Source organism: Mercenaria mercenaria, chromosome 17 (genome assembly GCF_021730395.1).
Source record: "Mercenaria mercenaria strain notata chromosome 17, MADL_Memer_1, whole genome shotgun sequence".
Taxonomy (NCBI): Eukaryota; Metazoa; Mollusca; class Bivalvia; order Venerida; family Veneridae; genus Mercenaria; species Mercenaria mercenaria.
The window spans coordinates 23,550,319-23,557,403 of NC_069377.1; positions in this window are offsets into that span (position 1 = coordinate 23,550,319).

A 7,085-nucleotide genomic window follows, 5' to 3' on the forward strand; every position below is an offset into this window, starting at 1 on the left:
CCTCTTTATTTATCTTTAATTTAGCGTCAGAAATATGGTCTCTGTTATGCAAGTTATTGTATAATTGTTAAATCCTCGAATGGGTTTTAAGCCTGTTCTTCTAAACGACTTCTTCACTATACCTCATATAAACCAAGTTGTCGATGGAAAACATCTTGCGACGTCAAGAAATACAGAAATCTATATCATTCAAAGGAAACCTTCCTTGACAAACAAACTGATTAAATGCTATGTATTCATCCATCTATCTTGTCACATTCGTTCAAAGACTGTATAACAGTGTATACTCTTCTAAAACCTCGTCTGTTCACGGAATTGCACTCTTTGTATCATTGAATATTCTATATACAATGCCGTATATGTCTACATCTGTCGATGTCTCTAAACGATATTTTGGTACTGGTAGCATGTGTAAATATTGAGTTCTGATACAGGGCGCGGATAGTAACATGCATTTCCACAGCCGTCCATGAACAGGCTCAGTCAAACCAAGCCTGCATTATTTTCTTTTATATATTGGACGTCGTTTGGTTTTCCACTTTTCTGTTTCATCATCCAGATCTCGCAATTTGCCAAAATTAAATTTGTCTTTGCAACCTTTTTGGAAGTTTTTTCTTTCTGTGGGAAATTTGGTTCCTTCTGTAAATGGGATCCTTTTTGGAACATGTATTTTAAGATTTTCTGAATCAACAGTATTTTTTATTTTTTTTTCTGCTTTTTCTCTCTGTATATTTCTTGTGTTATCTTGTGATTTACTTTTTTGCGGTTTTGGTTGTTAGCGTACTATATTTATTTTCGTCATTTGGGTGGTGTTCAACAAAATGACATACAACGGCCTTAAACTCGTTCCTCGTTTCAAATAGATTGCCATAAACATACACATACACGTTGAATCCGCAAAGAAACAAAATACCACAATGTAGCATTAATTAATAGGGCCGGGCTTTCTGCAAGATATTGAGATAACACTTTAATGACATACCCATGCAAAATTTAAAAAGATACCTTTACCGGTTTTTGAGAAAATTCATGTAATATCAACTATAATATAATAACAAGAATAGAATATACATTTACTACATAAGCATAACAAATATTATTGCCCACTGTTACACTATTGTGACTGTGAGTTACGATTTAGAGCTTATCACATAAATCACAACAAAGTAAACGTTATAAACATCAATGAATAACAGGCTAAAGAAATTACTGTTTTGTACTTTTTAAAGGAAATGATAATGTACATTTTGTAAGATTTATTCTATGAAACTCAGTGATAATGTCAACATTACACAATACAGTAAAATGTGATACAGGTCAAAACATATAGTATAAATATTTTCAATACACAGTACATCGTCAGCATTCATTTATATGGAAGCCCTAGAGGGACAATTGACTTCCGTACTTCCCACTTGTGACTTCTAACTTCCGAACTTCTGACTTCTAACTTCTGCACTTCTGACTTCCAACTTCCTGACTTTCGACTTCTGATTTCCAACTTACACACTTCTTACTTCCGACTTCTTGACTTCTTACTTCCCTCTTCTAACTTCCGCACTTCTGACTTCTAACTTCCTGACTTCCGACTTCAAACTTCAAAACTTCTGACTTCCAACTTTCCCTCTTTCGAAATCGGAAGTAAGAAGTGTGGAAATTTGAAATCGGAAGTTGGAAGTCAGAAGTGCGGAAGTTAGAAGTCAAAAGTGCAAAAGTTAGAAGAGGGAAGTAAGAAGTCAAGAAGTCGGAAGTCGGAAGTAAGAAGTGTGGAAGTTGGAAATCAGAAGTCGAAAGTCAGAATTTGGAAGTCAGAAGTGCGGAAGTTAGAAGTAGGAAGTCAAGAAGTTGAAGTGAGAAGTTTTGAATTTTGAGGTCGGAAGTCAGGAAGTTAGAAGTCAGAAGCGCGGAAGTTAGAAGTCAGAATGCGGAAGATAGGAGAGGGAAGTAAGAAGTCAAGAAGTCGGAAGTAATAAAGTGTGGAAGTTGGAAATCAGAAGTCGAATGTCAGGAAGTTGGAAATCAGAAATGCGGAAGTAAGAAGTCAGAAGTGCGGAAGTTAGAAAAAGGAAGTAAGAAGTCAAGAAGTCGGAAGTTAGAAGTGTGGAAGATAGAAATCAGAAGTCGAAAGTCAGAAGTTTTGTAGTGGGAAGTCGGAAGTCAGGAAGTAAGAAGTCAGAAAGGCGGAAGTTAGAAGTCAGAAGTGCGGAAGTTAGAAGAGGGAAGTAAGAAGTCAAAAAGCCGAAAGTAAGAAGTGTGGAAGTTGGAAATCAAAGGTCGAAAGTCAGGAAGTTGGAAGTCAGAAGTGTGGAAGGTAGAAGTCAGAAGTGCGGAAGTTAGAAGTAGGAAGTAGGAAGTCAAGAAGTTGGAAGTGAGAAGTGCAAAAGTTAGAAGTCAAAAGTGAGAAGTACTGAAGTCAATTGTCCCTCCAGGGCTTCCATACATTTATGACCGGTTTCTCCGTCATTTGAACATTTGAAAACATGTTTTCATTGTATGTAAATAGATAAATCGTTCGATTCAGAATTTTTATCACAAGACAATCGGTGACGATATCGGGAGCAAAGTGATAACATTTTATCACAAATTTTCGCGTTTCTTCTTAAGATTGACTCATTAGAGCATATACACAAAAGCTGGTTCCTAAAAATAAAATCCTTTTTTTCCATAATAGTAAAAATAGAGTAGTAAATTAGATTTTAGGTCGACTATTTAAAGAAAAGGTAGAGCTATTGAACTCACCCATTCGTTGGCGTCCGCGTCCGCGTCCCGATTTGATTAAGTTTTTGTATGTCAGCTGGTATCTCAGTAACCACTTGTTGGAATGGATTGAAACTTCATACACAAATTCGCTGTGATAAACTGACTTACATTGCACAGGTTCTATAACCCTTTTTGCTTTCTTACAAAATTATGTCCCTTAGTCGACTTAGAAATTTTTGGTTAAGGTTTTACATGTAATTATAAGCTGGTATCTCAGTACCCACTAATGGGAATGGATTGAAACTGATACGAATTGTACAGGTTCCATAACCCTGTTTTGCAATTTTACAAAATTATACCCCTTTTTCGACTTTAATAGTTATTCAATTCACAGGACTGTTGAATAGTCGAGCATTGTTGTTAACCTTGTTAACAAAAGTCAATCACGTTTACGGAAAATACCTTATCACAAAATGGCAATATCCGGTGTACTCATCCTCACCGTGAATAATGTTTAATCACAATATTAAGCTTCAATATCATTCAATATCTAACGATCGATCGAAGGTGTAGAATATAATTTAAATCATTTGTACTAGATAAATGTGTACATTACATGTCACAAACAATAAAAACGCTATAATAAATATTGGATCATGCTTATATATGGAATGCCTCAGCTGTCATCGTGGTTTTTAATTTGTGAAATATATTTATAGTCTTGCTATGTAGATGTGAAATAATGACTTTTTAGGCAAATGTGTTCTATCCATTTACTAATTTGTTATGCACATTTTTTTTCAAGTTCTTAAGTAAATATAACATTTTTGTTTCTTGTTTAATTTGTGATGTAAATACAAGGGCTTGTTTAGTCTTTCTCGTGGCAATGTACATTAAATAACTGTTGGATATAGATACAATCATTTATTTTGAAGGGTAGGGGGAGCTATAAGAAATCTGTTCTAAGTGAGGCAGGAGAAGGCTGTTTCGAGGTTGACTGGGAGAGCTATTAAATGATGTTATTTTTGGAGTGTCTATGAAAACTGTCTAGCGAGGTGCTTGGGGTCTGTTTTCTGCTGTGGACCGGTAAGCAGGGGGTAGGGCTTTGCACTGATTGTCGTTACGAAATGTTCGTCCATACTAGCTAATGCATGCATACACGTCCAGGAACATTGTTGGTACGTGAACATCCAAAACAAAAAGAAGAAGTCAAGTAAGAATGCAAGACTTTTCAAGGGCTATTGCGAAGGCTAAGGCACTGTGCTGATTTGTGCTCACATGTATGGATGACTTTACTTGCTAATGCATGCAATCATGTCCGTCAAATATCGAACGTTAATTTTTATGAAAACGCCAATACAATACCGATTTGAGGTTTAGAATGAAGATGCTTTGGACACTTGGAACCTGGGGTGACTGTTAGGACATTGAATAGAGTGGCTTCCGTGACTGATTTTAATCCACGTTTATGTTTGATTGTATTTGCTTATGCACAAATACGTCTATAACACTTTGTTCCTTCATACAATTTAACGGCGTTGGCAAATTGTTAAGTATTAATAAATATTCAATAATTTACATCACCTTCGCTAAATGCACACAACAAAAATTGTTTCTCCCTAAAAACTATGAATTGTTCTTTGCCCATTGTTGTATCGACATAAATTAATAAATAATGCATTACAGATCAATTATGCACTGAAACATGTTATATCTACACATCAAATTGAAAGTCACCATACAGAGGCGTTCCATATTACGGTTAACGTAGTATCATTTATGTCGTTGAAACCATGGAATGTAGACATCAGTTTTATGGGATATTGCTGTTTTCATCAATGGTTCTCATTACAGGTAAGTGTGATGTGTTTCCGATTGCTTCTAATACATAGTTAATGTTAAACTTTAGGTACGTATGTAGCTTTCCTTTAAATGAATTATTTGATATGTTTTCAGATGTATATTCACTCACAGTCAGTGTTTACCAGAGCGCTGATAAAGCAGTTTTAAACTTGGGTGACAACTCGTTTACACTCTCATGTACATACACAATAGGTTCGCTGGAAAAGTTGTTTTCTATTGAGCTGATGAGGAAGCGGGAGTCAGATTCAGATTTTACAACAATAATATATTTCCATAACTCTTCGGGTGATCTTAACGTAACTTATACAGACTTTACTGGAATCGAGAAAAGTAGCAACAAAACCAACGGAGAGTAGTAAAACTGCAACACTCGTGTTCAACAGAATAGAGTTTGATGATAAAGCTACATATAAATGGAAGGCGATATACAGTGACGGAACAAATAAGAATGCCGAGAAAACATTTACTGTAGTAAAGTAGACTGCTCACAGTCCTTACATTTGCCAGTGATAGTCTCTTCTCATATTTTATGTTTAATTACTTCCCTTCATAGTTATAACATGGTTACCTTTTCCTGCTGCCGAATGTAATAATACAGCCAGATATTCAACAGGGAGCAATCTATAAATGAAAGATCTCTGACGAGGAAATACAAGTATATAAAAAAATCTTACTATCAGAATAATAGTAGCTAGTCTACTGTTAAAGGTATTTAAGTATTCAAGTGTTTACTGTTTCAAGTTGTTATATTTGAGATTTATAATACTGTTTTTATGCTTAGCGTTACGTTTTGAGAAAAAAAAATCAAACAACACCAAATCATAGAAAAAAAATGTCAATTGTTTCACATGAAAATTGAACAGCCTGTAAAACATGTATATTATTCTACGAACAAGAGTCAGTATACTGATATAAACTTTGAATTCCGGAAAAGAACTGCTGAAAGGGGTCCCACTTCCGGACAGTTAAACGCCTTTAAAAACTCACCATTTTCAAAGAACTGTTACATATTTTGATGCATTTACAATAGCGTACGAGTGTTAAAATTTCACATAACTAGGTGGGACACAGTTTTCAGCAATTGTTTATCCATCTCCTGGCTGTTGTATTTTAGCGAACGAAATGGCCTGAAGCAGAAAGACCTCCAAGAAACATTCCTGTAAAATTATATTGAATTCAGAGTGGTAGATTCTCATATCTTTTCAAATTATTCATCAGAACGACAAAAGTAGAAAAGACGCGATCTTCTTTAATTTAGTTGTCTGACAAAATATGAAAATATTAACAAAATCGTACAATATGCTTAAGTAAAAGCTTATGAGCTTTATCGATTGATAGCAAAAATTAATTGATCATGGAAAGTTTTTACCGTGAACAGAAAAACTGAAATGGGGTTTGCAAAGATAAAAACGGTAGTTTCTGTAAACGTCGGAATCTTTGTTGCAAATTTTACTTGGAAATGTTAGTTTAAAGAAATAATTTTTAAAATGGAGTCTGTTAAACTAAATTCGTTTGTGGTGCATTTTCTGTGTTAACAGCAAGGAGTTTTTGTAAATAAGAACACGGTAAGTATCGTTATCGTTTGCCATCACATTTATTGTAATTTAAGTATTTCGCCGGATATAAACGGAAGCTGCTTGGTAAAATGAAAGTAAACGTAGGCATTTCCTGCCTGATGATGTCTACCCACATAATATATTAAGCGATCTCATCACGTGTCTCAGCTACCTGTTCATGGTTTTATTGCCTTATGATCAATCACATATTTTTATTGTTTTTATTGCCTAAAAACAGATCTTCAAGACAAAGTAGTCTCACAAAAAGTGAAGTGCTAAAAATGCTGAAGAAACATATTATATGTTGTTATTTTTGCATAGAAAATATTAGCGGAAGCTTTTAGTATCTTCTAACTATTAAGATTGTTTTGGAAGACAGAAGCAAGTATCTTGCGCGCAGCTATTGTCATAGTTTAATCATAGTAAACACTTAAGTTGATGTTTACAACCAAATATGTATATCAGTGTATTTACGTAGTGCTCAGGCACCAAGGTATCAACCTTTCGCAAGTCAGCTTTGTTATTTCCAGGAATGGAAGCATTAGATTCCTGGTTCAAACTTCACAACTATATAGTCTTTAAGTACCGTGCAGCGACCGTTCAAAGTCTCCCCAAAGTTGGACTCAGTGTTGTAATAAGTTCTGGTCCCTTGGATCATTGAGCTTTTATATAATGCCATTTAATGCATGATATAGCCATAGAACTGCAGATAAATGAAATAACATACTAATCAACTAATACTAGTTCTGTAGCATTCAACTGTCATTGAAAAGTTGCATAACCTGACACGTACATGCTATTCATATGAAAGTCATTTATTATCATATGAAAGACATTTATCAACAAAATGTTGAGAAATTCTTTTTAATGGACATTGCCATGTATTTTATCCAGAGCGAAAGTTAATTTATTTACTTTCGTCTCACCATAAACCAAAAGGACTATTTACACCAAATAGCAAGTGAC